The sequence below is a fragment of the Stenella coeruleoalba genome (assembly GCF_951394435.1).
Source record: "Stenella coeruleoalba genome assembly, chromosome: 13".
In the NCBI taxonomy this organism is placed as follows: domain Eukaryota; kingdom Metazoa; phylum Chordata; class Mammalia; order Artiodactyla; family Delphinidae; genus Stenella; species Stenella coeruleoalba.
Genome location: NC_137159.1, coordinates 32740379 through 32758651, shown reverse-complemented (window position 1 = coordinate 32758651; position 18273 = coordinate 32740379). Strand labels below are relative to the sequence as shown.

Sequence of the window (18273 nt, the reverse complement as noted above, 5' to 3'; positions counted from 1 at the left end):
GGAGAGACAGAAACGGGGGGGAAAGGGGGCCAGGAGGCTCGGGGGCTGCAGCCTCGCGCTCGTGCTCGCGCCCGCGCAGGAGCCGTAACGGACTCACTGCAGTGGCTCGCGCTGACCCGCAACCTCAAGGCACGAAAAAGGGGGAGGGCGGGACAGGGAGGGGAAAGCGGAGCGCAGCGGCGCTCTGGGCGGAGGGCGGGGGCGCGCGCGGAGCCGGCAGCGGGGGCGGGGCTTCTGCGAGCGCCGCACATCCGGGAACCCGCGCGCCGGCTCGGCGGCGGCCGCCGTGGCGGCGCTCTGGCGAGCTCTGGTTGGGGAGCTCGGAGCGCGCCGACCACGTTCGCCCCTCCGCCGGTCGCCCCCTGCGTGCGGGGCGGGGGGAGCGCGGGGGCGGGGGCGCGGACGTTGGTGACGTCGTGTGGCGGAGCCCTTCCTGTCATGTGGCTGCAGGCGGGCGGGGTGGGAGGGTGAAGGGGAGAGACGCAGGGCTGGGAGCAGAAAGAGGAAATACGAGGGTGCCCGGGGAGGGAGGAAATGCAAGGGGTGCGCGAGCATCGGGCGAAGGGAGCCCTGGACCCTGGAGTGGGAGCCTCGTTGGGGAGGAGGAGCAGATGAGCGGCCTTAAGGTCGGAACCACCCAGGTTCCTCACCAAAAAAAAAAAAGGCAATCCCGGTCCTGGGGCTAGAGGGAATCAGTTTGCACTCGAAGACAGGTATCTTTGCACCAATGTGATGGCTTGGACCCCCTACAGAATGCATGTCGCATCTAGACAGTTGTCACCCCGGTGCAGCACCCGCAGGCCCACACTCCAATATGGGTTGGCAGTCAGGAGCCGGGTTGGAAAGACAGGAGAAGAGCCAGAGTTGGCCGCAGCTTGAGGCGCGGGGAGTCACAGGACAACCGAGTAGAGGGGCTGCTTCCCACTGCCGCAAAGCCCTTGTCACCCAGCTCTGGATTTTCCTTAAACCCTCCAGGCTACCTTTTGACACGGGGAGGCAGTGTTTGTTTTGGAAAAACGCTATAAAACAGATTGACCACTTGTCCCTTTAGTCGTGCTGTATCCACTGTGGTGGCAATTAGCATTCCCGGAAAATTCAGACAGCGGTGGGAAATGGAGTACAGAAAAGCATAAGGAGGAAAGTTATGAAAAAGCTGCCAGGAGAGGTGTGATAAACATAATGAAGAAAACATTTTGCAACAGTTTTAACCACTTCTTTTCAAGTCTGGATAATCTCCTGCGTGTGTGTGTGTGTGTGTGTGTGTGTGTGTGTGCGCGCGCGTGTGTGTGAGTGAAATAGAGCAAGAGATGTTTACTGAGTGGTCAGAAACTCCTTATCGACAAATCCTTTTGAGTAGTTTTATAAAAAGCTATAGTGTTTTTAAAGGCAGTCTGTTAAAGCTCCTTACGTGAGAGTTTTATTCTTATGCGCTGTGATAAGCACTCATCTTTTGTAACAGAAGCTCAGTGATGTGCGCTAGGTCTCCCCACCCCACCCCCGTTTCTTTAAGAACTACTTTGTTTCCGTGTCAGAATAAATAAGGAAAAGTAACTTTGATGACAAGCTGTATCACACAGTGAATGTATCAAGGAAAGGCCAAGAAATGACCCTGTTTCTTCCACCGTTTAAGAGTCTTGACTTAGATATATTGCAATTTAGATTCTAAAATGTATTCCAAAACGGGGAAATCCCTAAGGCAAATTGTCATTTACGTTTTCTAGGTATATTATTTTTCATTAGTTTTTCATCATATAATTAAGACAGGCTCATTTTTTTTAAAGTGCAATATTTTAAGCATTCCTCCCCCTCAGCTCCACATCTCAGAGATAATATAATCACTGTAACTGCGTTTGTGTGTCCCTCAGACATATTTAGTGAAAATCAAATTTATCATTTTGACTGAGGATTAAATACTAAGAAGGAATTTGAGCTATATGGGATGCAGTAGGTTTAGAGTAACCCATAATTTTGTCATGATTTGAGCCAATTCAGAGTATAATCATTTAACAGATATCTATTGTGAACCTAAATCAGGAATTCAGGAGCTCAGCACTGTGAAAGGTTGGTTAGCCTCTGTGACTGATGAAAGCAAGAGACACAAGGCCAGTTCACTTGTTTCTTCCCATCCTGCAAAGGTACCAGAGTTCACCACTTACATTCTCCCAGCTTTGTGTATACTGCATAAAATACAGACACATAGCAGGTAACATCTCTGACACTGAAACAAATTATTCGGAATCCATTAAGAGAGGTAAATCCAAAATGCACCTTTAATACCCTTGTTTTTCCCCTGAGGTCAAAAAAGAAAGTATGATAAATAATCACTCAACTTTTGTCATTTTCCACTAAGGCAACAGGTACCAAATAGCCCTGCCAAAAACGCACATGTTTTTAAATAATTAGAAAAGTGAAGAGGCAAAGGACGTATCTAATAAGTGGATTGTTATTCCTAGAAAACTTAGCAACCAAAAGATGATTCTTGGGAAGCATTATGGAGGTGAGTTGGAAGGAGAGACACTTAAGATAGAGTTACCAGTTACAAGAATGGTAACAGCTAGGCATGCAGTAATGAGACGTACCAATGGTGGACAAAGGAAGGGGTCAACAGGAAAGACATGGAGTAAAAATGGACTGACTATGCAACTTAGCAGGTGTAGGGAACAAGAAGAGGGAGAAATATAAGATGACTAGTTTTAGTTTGGATGACAGAAAATAGTGTTACCGTTGAGAAAAAGAAAGAAATCAGGAGAAGTTTGATTGCTGAGTGAAAGAGATGAGATTGGATTTTAAATGCTAAATCTGTGTTGCTGGTGAGATATCTTTGTGGAAGCACCCAAGTAGAAAGAAGCCGGAGGTGCAGGGTAGAAAGGGAGAGAGATGTGGGAATCAACTGAAAAATAGAGATTGTAATTGAAATCTTCAAATGTCCCCTCACTTAGTGATAAGAAAAAGAAAGGACCCCAAGATCGTAATAAAGTTGCTAAGTAGAAAAAAATTTTTTTTAAGTTTTAAGGAAGAGAGAGAGTAATGTTTACAGTCATATTTGACCACAGCAGCTTTAGGCTTCAGTATCTCCATGGTTATCTTTAAGAAGTTAGATATGTCACAGGTAATTTTATCCAGATCGTTGTGATATCCAGAAATCTGCCTAATAATAAAGGTCTGATTGCTGTTATTTACTTATATATCATATATAAGAGTGGCAGAGGAGCTAAATTACCACTTCTGTAGTTATTTAAGACATTCCAGTGCAGTATTACCCTAAAATACCCACTTTCATTCATGATTATATTGACTAATGTCAACGAGAAACCACATTTAATTTTATACACGTACATGGGAAGAAAATGCCAATTGAAAAAGAGACTCAATTAAAACAACTTATCAGTAATGTCTGTTCCTTTTTAGTACACATAACATACATGTTAACATACATTTAGAGGAAACGTCTACCTCTCCTCCTAGATAAAATATATATGTCCCAGCTCAAGAAGCCAAGATTTAAGAATATTTTGTACCCTTCTGCCACCTAGTTTCACACACAATTCTCTTTGCTGTGGGCACCAAGGTTGCATGGGGAAGAAATCACCTTCCTTCCCAGAATCCCTTTTTATACTGAGAAGAAAGCAGGGATGCCAGCTAGTCCCCTGCTCCAAGGTGTGGTTGAGCAAAGGTTCCTTGGCACCTGAGATGGCAGGGAAGTGGCTAGCTCCCCTCTTGCTAAGCAGCAGAGGTTTGAGCCAAGGATTCTGAGTTCCATCTGGGAAACTCATTTCTCCATAGAAACCATTTCACAGAGAGTTCTATAAACAATGGCCTTCTTAACAAAAGCCTACTTAAATTATAATGTAGCTGAAACTCTGTATTTGCTATTAAAAACACAATGATAGAAAACAGTGCTGTTAAAAATATATAGCTTTATGAATTAATGAGTTTAAGGGAAATGTATACCAAGTGCTGGATGGAATTTTTTTTTTCAATTTTAAGCATAACTACTTTTTAAATTATGGAGCATATGCAACTTTAAAGAGAATTAATAATATTGAATCTGTTCAAAATAAAATCTTCTCTATCATTTACTTTTCAGATGAAAGCCAGATTAGAAATATTTCTTAATTAGGAAAAGTTTCCAAAAATTATGTGGTAAATTGGCTGTATAAGTTATTCCTGTATTATATACTGGACAAAAAAGGAAAGGGGGTGAAGGAGCTTCCAGGGATTGATTCCTGAACCTCTTAAATCCACATCTAATTCCACGTGCTGAACAAAAAATCCACAGTGTTTTTAAAGGCAATACGTTAACACCTTTTACATGATGCACTTTATTATATTTCTATACTGATTATTTTTCTATATGATAAGTACATTACAGTTGAGTAATTATATGCATAAAGATGACAGTTGAAACCATGAGAAAGAGGACAGAAATCAGAAAGCATAGAAGCAATAGGGCCAGACCAAGGGCAGAACCAAAGGTAACATCTACATTTAAGTGGCTGAAAGAGAAAGAAGTGACAGAAAAGAAAATGGACTAGGCAGAAGGGCAGGAGACCCAGCAAGGATGCTCAGGAAGCCGAAGGAGAGGGGTTCGAGAGAAAGGGGTGGTCCAGCAGTGTTGTCAAAGAGGACCAAGACAGATGGGGTAGCGCAGGGAACTGGTTTACATTCATACATATCCATTGAGATGTCCTAGAGTGTGTCTTGAAATAGTTTTTCGAATTAGAATTCTCACTTATTTCTTTGCTCTCTTACACATAAAAATGAGGACCAAGAAAAAGCCATTTATTTGGACTCTGATAGTATTTCCATTTTACTAGTTTACGAAGAGTATTTACCTTATAGCATTTACCCAAACAGTATTTACCTAAACATAACAGAAAATATGATTTAAATGAAAAACAGATATAACACTAGAGAAAACCTGTTTGTCGTACTTGTTAACTCTCATATATACTTGCACACTCACATTATCCCCACATGCTCCACACAAGACCCTACTTCTGATCCCACCTCTGGCTCAGTCCACTTCTGAATGAATTATGAATTTTCCGTTTATGAATTTTGGATAGTTGTTTAAATCTAAGTCTGTGTTGTGTAGTGTGGTAGCCTCCAGCCACTTGTGGCTGTTTACATTTAAGTTAATTAAAATTGAATAAAATTCAGTTCTTCTGTCTCATTAGCTACATTTCAAGTTCTTGATAGCTGTATATCTAATGGGTATCATACTGGCCATCACAAAAAGTCCTATCGAACAGCACTCATCGAAATCCTTTACCTAAAAATATTCATCACCAACCAGTAAATAATGTTTGTTTATTAGGAGGGTAAGCAAATTTCAAATACAAGTTAATTGAAACTAGCTTAGGTGCCCTTGGCATTTGAACAAACATGTAATAGACACACACACACACACACACACACACACACACACAACAGAAAAGTATATCTGGACAAATGAAAGTGTACTAATCTCAGGAAAAAACTGCAATGTGGATATATTAGAAAAAGAGAGAGACTGAAAAATTAAAAATTTAAAGATTATTGTCAGTACTTATACTGACAAAAAATGCATATATTCTATATTAAAATGTTTAACATAGCTTTTTCAACATCTAACTGTATTGCAACAAACATAAAAAATTTAAAGTTATAAAAATATTTTTAGCAACTGCATAGAATTAATAGTTAATTTACTTTGTTTTCATTACAGACATTTTTTAAAATTTATTTATTTATTTATTTTTGGCTGAGTTGGGTCTAAGTTGCTGCGTGTGGGCTTTCTCTAGTTGTGGCAAGCGGGGGCTACTCTTCATTGCGGTGCGCGGGCTTCTCATTGCGGTGCGCGGGCTTCTCATTGCGGTGGCTTCTCTTGTTGCAGAGCACGGGCTCTAGGCACGCGGGCTTCAGTAGTTTTGGCTCATGGGCTCAGTAGTTGTGGCTCATGGGCTCAGTAGTTGTGGCTCACGGGCTCTAGAGCGCAGGCTCAGTGGTTGTGGTGCATGAGCTTAGTTGCTCCGCGGCACGTGGGATCTTCCCGGACCAGGGCTTGAACCCGTGTCTCCTGCACTGGCAGGCGGATTCTTAACCACTGCGCCACCAGGGAAGCCCAAAAGAGTTTTATTTTTTACTGTAATCTGATCTCCATATTTTACCCACAGCATTAATACAGATTTCAGGTAGCAATCAGGACACTATAGAGAAGTTTTAAAATGCAAAGCAAATGTATAAGGGATAAAGTATGAAACCTGTCATCTCACAGAGATTCCTAAGAGATCTTTAGTAAATAAGGGATCAGGGTTTCAGTTTTATAGTCCATCTAAAAATAACATTCCTTAGTGCTGAATCAGGACTTTGAGCATACAGCATACTGAATCCTCTTCTTTCAATGACCGGGGTTTTTCTCAGGGAATTTTCAAGGTAGGCCTTGGCTTCCAAAGGAAAGGAAAGGAGTAAGCTGGCAAAACAAGATTGGTTTGGCATAGAATATCCATTCACTGACTTAACCCAGCTGATATATGAAAAGGTAGGCACACAAGGATCAGGCTAAGCCCTAGAAAAGGGAAGAGTGTTTTGCAGATTATAACCCACAGGTACTAGGGATTACTCATTTTAGATGGCAGATCTCAGAAGTGCCCCCAGACTTTTCCTGGGAGTGAGGAGGCAATGCAATGCCATTGCAGTGCCATTAAGGGAAAACCATGCCCTTACGGTATGGTAAACCATACCTGGGGCATAGCTTAGGATGGCATTTCCTAGACGGATGTGTGGAGAGTGGGGAACTCTGAAGCTCAATACGAGGCATTAGTAACCTGTCCTTTACCTCCATTGTTTCCACTAGAGGGAACTACTCTGAATGGTCCACTTTTGAGCAAGCCTGGTTCTCGCTTTTGCGTGCCACTGGACCCTGGGTAATTGTTTAGTGACATAAATGGAAGAGCTTAATTCGAAAGGGCCCCTGGGGGAAAACCATTGGATCAGTAACATGGTTATTATGGAAAACGTTTTACATACAGAAAATTACAAAAAAAAAACCATCTGTAATCATGTTAGCAGGAGATATCATTATTTATATTTGAATGTGTATCCAATCTTTTTTCTATGTATATACACAGGAAAAAAATTATGTATGTATAATATATAAATGTATATGATATATAAGTATATTATATATATGTTAAAAATTGGGACCTACTGTCTTATATTTTTCTACTTACTATTTTGGAAATGTTTCCCACACCTATACATATTCTTCAAGAATGTGATTTTTAATTTTTATATATTCATTAATGTTAATGTATGCCATAATTTATTTAATGACTCCAAAACTTAATTTTGATTTTGGTTGTTTTCAGTTTTTCCTATTACAGACAACAGTATATTAAACATTTTTGTAAATCTCTGTGCACATCTCTGATTGTTTTTTTAGGATACATTCATAGTAGTGGAATTATAGAACGAAAGGGTGTAAACATTTTAAAGGTTTTGTATCATATATATAGAGAGAGAGAGACAGAGAGACAGAGTCTCAGATTACTCTCAAGAAAGTTTGTACCCATTGTAGACTCCCACCAGCAGTGCACATTTCCCAACAACTGTACAAACTATGTATTGAGATTTCTTTTTTTTTTTTTTTTTGCGGTATGCAGGCCTCTCACTGTTGTGGCCTCTCCCATTGAGGAGCACAGGCTCCGGACGCGCAGGCTCAGCAGCCATGGCTCACGGGCCCAGCCGCTCTGTGGCATGTGGGATCTTCCCAGACCGGGGCACGAACCCGTGTCCCCTGCATCGGCAGGCGGACTCTCAACCACTGCACCACCAGGGAAGCCCTGAGATTTCTTTTAAATGTAGGTTTTTAAAAAACTGGCACCTCATCATAATTTGCATTTCTTAGTTTACTGGTAATATTGAACATTTTTCTTAAGTTTTGATCTTTTAACTCAACTGCTGAGAATATATTCCTGTGACATACCTGTTCATTGCTCACTTTTCTTGGGGAAATTTGTCATTTTTAGTGATTTATAAAAACTTTTTGTATATGAAGGATATGATCCCCTTATCATGTGTTAGGATGATTCCCCCCAAGCTTGTAGTTTGACTTTTGATTCTATTTGTGGCATTTTTAAAGATTATTTTTCCATTCTGCATATGAGGGGGAAATAACGTATGGATGACAATTAAAATGTTCATACCTTTAATATATAAATATCCTTCTAGTTAAGTAAGAACTTTTTTCATATAATTAATCTATCTTTCCTATGCTGAACATTATAGAATATATATTCAATGGTTAAACTGGAAGGTAGACTAGTAAATTACCAACCACTATTTACTTACAGAGTATGTGTTAATTAAGGCTGACTTGACAGTGGCTACTAACTCTGTTTTCTATGGAATAGCGAATCCAATTCATTCAAAACTTCATTTGACCTTAAGGAGAAGCAAAACTGATCTGTCAATCATATTCTTCAATGAAGAGGAAAGTAACGTATGAAAATGTTGCATCAAAGCCACGTAATGAACTATACATGCAACCAAAAATTAAATCTTCAGAGACTGAAAATAGCTGAAGATACCTTCTGAAATTGTCAATGACCTAGGGTCAACTGTGTGCATTATTTTGTCATAATTTTGTATCAGTTGCACACATAGCCTATACAATGTATATGGTTATAAAATGGTATGTGGGATACACATTACTTTATGTTTTTTCTCTATCAAGTACATACACTACTCAAAAAATTACACAAAATTGTATATCGTATTTTTCTTTCTCTCCATGGTATCCTAAGTAAGGTAAATTACAGAAAATTAAACCAGCCTATTATTTGTACATAAATGTAACTGCAACATAGTTCCTCTACATTTATATTTTATGAATACATGAAAACAATCTGCTTCAACAAAAGTAACATCATAACTAAATATAGTCATAAGCCCAAGATCCATTCTGGGTAGTTAATTCGCATTCCGTTTTTCTGCTGGAATGGGTTCTTCCTTGTGCAATATTTTAAATTAGAAATATCTTCTGGGGACTTCCCTGGTGGTCCAGTGGTTAAGAATCCTCCTTCCAATGCAGGGACATGGGTTCGATCCCTGGTCGGGGAACTAAGATCCCACATACCGCGGCGCAACTAATCTCTAAAGCCCATGCACCACAACTAGAGAGAAGCCCACGCGCCCCAATGAAAGATCCCGCGTGCCACAACTAAGACCCAATGCAGGCAAATAAATAAATAAAATTTTTTAAAAGAAATATCTTTTTTATAAAAAAAGAATTGACTAGTTATATCAGTTTTCCTTGTAATGATTAATTTATCATAGGAATTCGCTTTTTCAGGACAAACTGGTTGGAACAAAAATTTGAATTTTTCACTAGCATATTCTCTATAATGCTGTTCTTCCAGAAAATGTAAGAGTAAACAAAAAGGCATATTTCATTTTTTAATTTTTTTGCGTTATGCGGGCCTCTCACTGTTGCGGCCTCTCCCCTTGCGGAGCACAGGCTCCGGATGCGCAGGCTCAGTGGCCATGGCTCACGGGCCTAGCCGCTCTGCGGTATGTGGGATCTTCCCGGACCGGGCCACGAACACGTGTCCTCTGCATCGGCAGGCGGACTCTCAACCACTGCGCCACCAGGAAAGCCCAAAAAAGGCATATTTTAAAGAAATAAAAATATACAATGTAATGTTGTAAATTAAGAATATTCAGTAAATGAACCATGCCTGCATATTCAAGACTGTATCATTAAAATTGAGTATGCTTTTTAAAAAGTAATTTCCTCTTTTGAAAAGAATTTATGAACATATATGAGATACAAAAAATTTATAATACTATAAAATAGAACTTGTTCCATAAAATTGGCAAATTAAACTAGTGTTAAAATTCTCAAGGTCATAGCTTGAAATTGCAGTGTAGATATATTTTATGCATTTTGTCAGATTGGGGAAGTTGACTGTATTTCTAGGAAAGTGTTTTAATTAAAAAGTTGTATATTTTTGAGTAAGGCTGAAATGTTTGGTAAATAAGTTTCGTCCAGTGGATTCTGTTTTCTGTGATTTTAAAGAGCATCTTCAGGTCTTCATAAAATCAGATAACATTCTCTTAACTACTCTGAGTGACAAATCAAAAAGAAGAGAGATGTTAACATACAAGCAGATCACCTTTGCCCGGAAGCAATTGAGTTTCAGGACCCATTCCACCCTAGACACAAATTTTGTCAATGATGATTGTGCTTAGTCTCTATTAGCTTTTTCCATTTTTTTTCTTAAATAGCTGCTCATATTAGTTCCAAGACACTACTATAATCATTAATTACTTCGTCTCAGCAGACAAGACTCTCTCTTTCACTATCAAAGCATTTACAATTAGCAGGATCTTTGTCCTCTTCCAGCGTCAGCATCAGTAGCCTTAGAAGCACAGTTTGCCAAGAAACAAAAGGACTCTGCAAAAGGCAGTGGGGAACAGTGAAGAGTAATAGAAGGAGGAAACAGTAGAGCCTCCGGTCCAGCATAACAACTGCATCCATGTCCACCCAGAAATCCAGATTCTAACTGTACTCTTCCTGTTCACCACCTCCTCCTTTCTCGCCCCTACGCTAATCTCAAGCTCTGAGCTTTGATATCCTCAACTTACACTCTCTTCCAACCCACAGTTGGAAGACCAGTTGGAGACCCAGTCCCTGGGTCTCCCTGTTTCCTTGTTTCCTTTTATGGGATTCTATAAAACACTAAAATTAGCAATTAGGATGTATCCACCCAAGAGCCAAAGGATGGTTTTATTTGCAGAAAGCAGGTTACAGAAATTTCTTTAAAATTGATTGCGATGTCTAAATGCTGGGGAAATACTTGGCTATGACTGAACAGAACCTGTCCGTCATGCAGTTGAATAAATTGCAAAGTAAGAGCACAACCCACCATGATATATTTTAATCTGCTATTCACTACAAAACAATCTTGATGCTATAGAAGAAAGACTTTCTTCTAACAGAGAAGGCTGAAACCCTATGGTCCTTTTAAACTGTGACTATATCTCTCATTTTTACCTTTTCTAAGTTATGCAGCAATACAGGAAACTCTTCTTAATGATATAGGATAAAGAAGGGTTTGATAAAATGAAAACTTTTTGCATAATAGTAGTCATTTTAAGTTAACTAAATATGTCAAGATCTGATTAGTAATGGATATTTTCAGTGTAGACTAAAACCTCATTAATCGGGACACCAGAGATGTTGAAATTCATCATTTGCCTTTAGCAGATGCCTTGAGGAAAAGACTGGTCTTTGGAGGACAAAGACAAAGTGGTCCTGGTGCTCAAAGGGTGTGTGTTTAAGAGTAAGGACTTAGAGGGTTGAGATCAGGAAAGGGGGCTCAGCAGACTCAAATCAACTAGTGGCTGAAGTGCGCATGTTCCTGTCATAGAATGAATAGGCGTTGGACAGGCAGGGTCTGCAGGATGTTTACACAGTGGTGGGTGGAAGAATTAGGCCCTATAAAGACTGAGTTTAAGAACTGTGAACCCCAAAAGAGTGCTCCAGTACCAAGCGTTGGTGAAGCAAGGAGGGATCTGAGCTTGGCTGTCGAGCAGGGTATAGAGAATCATAGGTGTTACTGGAAGGGCATGGGAGTGAGTATGAACAATTTGTAAAGATACAAACTTAAGCACTTTGAAACTCGTACCATATTTTTAATCTTTTTAGTTGACTGAAAATAATTTTGTGGATCTAAGAAGAGTGGAGGTTAAGTTCTGGGCCTGGAAGTAGAACTCAGGTCTGTGTGACGCCAAAACTCAAGCTTTTCACCACTATGTTATACTGCTGTTTGGTGCATAACCATGGTGTATGCCTGTGTGAGTGTGTGTCTGTGTGTGTGTGTGTGTGTGTGTGTGTGTGTGTGTATGCACACATTCACCGTTTTTATGTGTTTGATTTTCCTTTAAAATAAAATAATAACTAGGCTTCCCTAGTGGCACAGCGGTTAAGAATCCACCTGCCAATGCAGGGGACACGGGTTTGATCCCTGGTCCGGGAAGATCCCACATGCCGCGGAGCAACTAAGCCCGTGCGCCACAACTACGGAGCCTGTGCTCTAGAGCTCGTGAGCCATAGCTACCGAGCCCACGATCCACAACTACTGAAGCCCGCAACCCTAGAGCCTGTGCTTCACAACAAGAGAAGCCACCGCTATGAGAAGCCCGTGCACCGCAACGAAGAGCAGCCCCCGCTCACCGCAACTAAAGAAAGCCTACGCGCAGCAACAAAGACCCAACGCAGCCATAAATAGATAAATAAATAAATAAATTTATCAAAAAAATAAAATAAAATAGGATCTAAATGCTGGAGAGGGTGTGGAGAAAAGGGAACCCTCTTGCACTGTTGGTGTGAATGTAAATTGGTACAGCCACTATGGAGAACAGTACAGAGGTTCCTTAAAAAACTAAATATAGAAATACCATATGATCCAGCAATCCCACTCCTGGGCATATATCCGAGAAAACCGTAATCTGAAAGGATACATGCACCGCAATGTTCATTGCAGGAGTGTTTACAATAGCCAAGACATGGAAGTAACCTAAATGTCCATTGACAAATGAATTGATAAAGAAGATGCGGTGTATACACACACACACACACACACACACACACACACACACACACACACAATGGTCAGCCATAAAAAGAATGAAATAATGCCATTTGCAGCAACATGGATGGACCTAGAGATTATCATACTAAGTGAAGTTATTCAGACAGAGAAAAACATATCCTATGATATCACTTATATGTGGAATCTAAAAAATGGTACAAATGAACTTATTTACAAAACAGAAATAGAGTCACAGATATAGAAAGCAAAGTTATGGTTACCAGGGGGGAAAGGAGGGGAGGGATAAATTGGGAGATTGGGATTTATATTTACACACTACTTTATATAAAACAGATAACTAATAAGGACCTACTATATAACACAGGGAACTCTACTCAATACCTGTAATGACCTATATGGGAAAAGAATCTAAAAAGAGTGGATATATGTAGATGTATAACTGAATCACTTTGCTGTACAGCAGAAACTAGCACAACATTGTAAATCAACTATACCCCAATAAAAAAGTTAAAAACTAATAATCAAATAAAATAAGGTCACTCTGTCTTGTAACTCTTTTGTTCATGTAACACACTAGGCTTTGGAGAGCTCTGGTAACAATGGTTCCAGGGCCCCAACCCTAAGCCTAAGAAGCATATTTAAACAAAGGTCAATTCCCTCCATAAAGAATCATCCCAGAAGGCCATACTAAAGCTACCAATGACTTGAGCCTTTAGTCTGTCAGATAGCAAGCCCAGAAGTTGAGATGAGGGAAAAGACAATGGTCCAACTTCTCTGACTTTGTAAAAACAGCCAAATCATGGATACATTTGGGAACATTCATGACCACAGACTCACCAACTTTTTCTCATTTGGAATTTTTTTCTTATTTGGAATGGGGTATTATGTAGAAATAGCAGAAATAGAATCTTCTCCTCTGTCTTCTCAACTAGTGTTTCTACCTAGTAGATAATCATATGTAACAGTAAACTTTAAAAAAATCACAACTTTGTTTATACAGTAAATAAATGTGTTTCCAAGATACACAGGAAGCAGATATATGAAGAAAGTGAATTTTTAAACTATCTTTTTTTCATTTTAAACCCAGCTATGGTTTCCTTGCTTGAACACGTAGCCCTCCATAATACTGTTTTATTTTTATATTTCATGTTTGGAGTTTGTGATTATATAAAGTACATCAGAGAGTGTATTTTATTAATATGGAAGTTGGTGAATCAGATCCAGGTCCTTAAGTTTTGTCCAGAGTTTTGCTCTGCATTTGCTCGCTTTTTTCAGGGGAGCAAAATAGTCCTTCCCTCCAATTCCTCCACCATGTGGATGGAGTAATCACAACAAATTTGGGGGTCCCTGTGTGTTAGTAGGGTATAAATATTGTTGAAATGAACCGCAATTTTAAAAATGGCTTTAGAAAAATAAAAATAGAAAACATGCCTCTCAAGATCACAATCCCTACCTGGGATGCATTTTCACATCCCTAACATGAAGGATTTAGAATAAATGAGGACTAAGCCTCATTCCTTCCAGCTCTAAAGGTCTATGCTTCCATTGTTTCTAACAGACCTTGTGAACCTGCCAGAACAAAACCCAGCAAACTCCAACTGCAGCCTCGGAGAGAACAAAGAGGCTCCTCTTTATTTCCTGGGCTCAGTAACTATTTCACTTCAGAATCTCATTTTAGTGGCTGCAAAACTGGGACCTGCCACTTTCATTTCAACCAGGATCACATGGATCAAAGTCAGAGAGAATCGGGCATTCTTATTCAGGATATACACCTGAAAATAAATTTAAAAACGAAAGCTAGGGAATATACTGATAGAAAAAAGTTCCCATGACAAAATAATTTTTTTAAAAAATATTTATTTATTTGGCTGCACCAATTCTTAGCTGTGGCGTGTGGGATCTAGTTCCATGACTAGGGATCGAAGCTGGGCCCCCTGAACTGGTGGGCGGATTCTTAACCACTGCACCACCAGGGAAGTCCCCTGGAGCTTTTTTAAAGAAGGAAGTCTACTAGTAGATTAGACTCTAATATTCCAAGAGAATCTTTGGCGTAGAAATAATTTACAATGCCCATACTACTAGAAGAGTAGGTGATAAATGGGAGAGAAAACAGTTTGAAAATCTTTATAAATAAAGGTCTCCTAAAAAAGCACACACACAAAAGGAGAATTAGTTAAAATTTCATGTAATCACTTAAGGTATTTAAAGGCTCTGTTGTCTTCCTTCACTTAAGCCCGCATAAATTTCTAGAGTTTTAAAAACTCAAAATACTTAATTTATTCTGTATTTATTTTATCTGTATTCAATTATTACGCAATGAAAATGTTTCCTGAAGATTCCATCAGCGACACAGTGTGTGCATGGCACACACGCCATAGTACAAATTGTTCTTAATCGATGCCATCAAAAATAAATCGAATCCACAACCTAAGAACCAATCTGGAATCTAACTTCTCTGTGGTGGAATTAGGTGTGTTTTAATTCCAGGTAATTGATTAGGTCTAATTACCGAAATAGAAAACTTCTAATTTGCCAGCAGTCAGTGTTATAACTGGGGTACACCACTGGAAGGTAGCACTGGAATTAAAGCATAGACCTGAATGTTAATTCACCCACGTTCTGCCTACTAGCCCCATTCTCCTCCTGAACTACACCCCCATGTGCCTTTTGCATGCAGAGATCTCTTTGAAGCTGTAAGAGCTTCATGCGTGGGAAATCAGGGGATTTAAGCTGCCTTATACAAAAGCATATGATTTGGAGTCCAGGGGATGCTGAAAATTACTACATATTAGTAGTCTCCTTCTGGGGAGCTCATCTGAGTATGAGACCCTCACATTTTGCATTCCTTGCACCTAGGGTGTTTAAATTGGTGGCCTCAATCCTGTAGCACCAGGGTTTGTTTTCACACTTACTTAGTTCCCCTGGATTTTTTTTTTAAACCTACTTTGACAAAAAAAAAAAAAAAAGGAGCAAAATAGGAAAAGAAAGCAGGGGCGGGGAAAGAATAAATCATTACACAGCTCTCAACCTCCACAGGGAAACAGCAGTACAAACCCACAGATCCAGAATTGTCAAGCAATGGGGCTGTTTGTTTACAAGTCTTAGAATCAGTTATGTAACTAGATGAGTTAAGGAAATCAAGTGAGTGTTGGAAGGCCAATACTTTCTGAATTAGTCAAAAGACTTGTCTCTGAAATAGATTCATAAAGACTTTGTTTACTTATTTTTAGTTTCTTTATGAATTTCATTTTTGAGTTAATTGTACCAAAAATACAGTGTTTCTATGCAGATAATGACCCCTCATTCTTGATCATTGATTTTGGATACTTGAAAGCACTTTCCCACCACGGGATTTGTTAAAGTGATAGCAAGCATTTATAAGGGAAATTGGAATAGTTTTTTATCCACTGACCCAGAATTCCTCTGTCTGATTTAGCAGGAGGACGTATTATATGACCAATGGATTAATTCTAATTCCTCTCCAACCCTCACCCCGTAACTTCTTTTTTAAATTGGTTATTTGTTTTATTTTTTAAATTCTGCGACCATATAATGTTTACAAAATGAAGACCTTTAAACCTATTTCTTTTTCTTTTATTTATTTATTTTTGGCTGCACTGGGTCTTCGTTGCTGCGCGCGGGCTTTCTCTCATTGCTGTGAGCGGGGGCTACTCTTTGTTGCTTTGTTGCGGTGCGCGGGCTTCTCCTTGCTGTGGTTTCTCTCTTGTTGCGGAGCACGGGCTTTAGGCGCGTGGGCTTCAGTAGTTGTGGTGCGTGGGCTCAGTAGTTGTGGCTCGCAGGCTCTAGAGCACAGGCTCAGTAATTGTGGCGCGCCGGCTTAGTTGCTCTGCGGCATGTGGGATCTTCCCAGACCAGGGCTCGAACCCGTGTCCCCTGAGTTGGCAGGCGGATTCTTAACCACTGCACCACCAGGGAAGTCCCAAACTTATTTCTATATAAATAAATTTGGGGGGGAACTGAAACAGTGTAAAAATTTCAACTCTAAAGAGAAGTTAGAAAATCAAATGATTTAAATAAGTCATTATATTGGACTATAAATTTCATAAATAAGTTACTCCCAACAAAGCTCTTAAATAAAAAAGTTTTTATGATCTTTTAAATACCTGCATTTATATTTAATACTCTTTAAAAATATGATTTTTTCCCTGAAATCTTACAGCCAGGATTCAGTGCTATGAGTATAATTAATCAACTTCTAATAGCAGGTTAAATTCAAACTACTGAGGTTTCAGTCAGTAAGTTTATGGAACATTGTTTTTTTTCTCATCTAGCTAACTTGTCCTTCAAATTAAGTTGGTTTAGTGTTATATGTTACTCCCTGGGGAAAACCCTAAGGGAATTGTTGGAGAAGAATTATGTTTTTCACCAGGCAGACAAAAGATGAATTCAGGCCCTCAGAGGATCTCCTCGGGGTGTTTTCTGCTAATGGTGCCAGAGCCCCATGACCAGAAGGGAGCTGCACAGCTGAGACATGGTACCCAGAGGGCCGCTTAGCTGTTGTACCTGCCACAATAGACACTGAGAATAGGGATTAAGTCCAAGCCAACCTTTCAAGGTAGTATATGGGGAATGGCTACTTTGTTTTCATTTAATTTGAGTCTTGGCATAGGGCAGGATATTTGGTGGCCTATGTCCTTCTACCTAAGTTAAAGGTAGGGTTGAGTTGATTCATTGTCTAGAGAAAAGAGGAGTGCAACCAACTATAATAAAAGACCTCTGCTTATGGGTAATATTTCAATAAATATGTGTTCCCAGTCCAGGAGCATCACTGAGTCTCCATAATTGGGGGTCTGATATTTACCAGCCTACAACAGTGATGTGAGTTTGATAAAGGCTCTCCACCCATTTAATTGTGAGTGAATATTAAACAGGAATATGAGTCAAAATGAAAGGACAAAGATGAATATCTACTTAAGACTGACTTCTCTCAATTGCTATTCAAATTCTTAGGTACTTCTGCACTTTAAGACCATATCATTCCAATAATAGGCAATGAAGATGATTTATTCCATTTACGTGGAGGTAAATTTTGTGCATATTTATACATTGTATAGGTTGTTAATCACTGTTTAAAGATAGTGATAGTGTGCCTACAACTGTTTAATTATCTTTATCTTGTCTTGCCTGCTGTCCAAAGACATAAGAAAATATATTATTATCATGTAAGTGATAATCACAATTATAATAATGCTTTACCAATAATGCTTTAATATAAATAATGAGCTTAACCTTTCAAAGCACTCTTAGGTATATGAGCTAATTTATACATCATTAGAGCTCATTATTCCTTATATACATTTTTCTGAGATGTGAAATGGCATCTTGTCTTCACAAGATGAAGATGGGATGGATTTTAGACATCTCAAAAATTAAGTATACTTTATTTCTATATGTGTATTATACTTCAATACAAAGTTTAAAGACTTTGATAATATAACATGCATTTTGATTCGGTATCAGAAATTACTAAGACTGAGTGGGCTAAGTCAATTCTCAAGAAAGGATATAGGTAGCTTTTATTTTTCCTTCAATAAAAATTTATAAAAGTGTCTTTTTAAATTTTTTTTGGCGGTACGCGGGCCTCTCACTGTTGTGGCCTCTCCCGTTGAGGACCACAGGCTCCGGACGCGCAGGCTCAGCGGCCATGGCT

The 18273-nt window shown here is 39.4% G+C and overlaps 1 protein-coding gene across 1 annotated transcript in view; it reads right to left on the bottom strand.

Annotated features, from left to right (window-relative positions):
• PPP3R1 (protein phosphatase 3 regulatory subunit B, alpha) overlaps positions 1 to 18273 on the bottom strand; it is an 81282-nt gene that overhangs the window by 58684 nt on the left and 4325 nt on the right. The window lies entirely within an intron of this gene.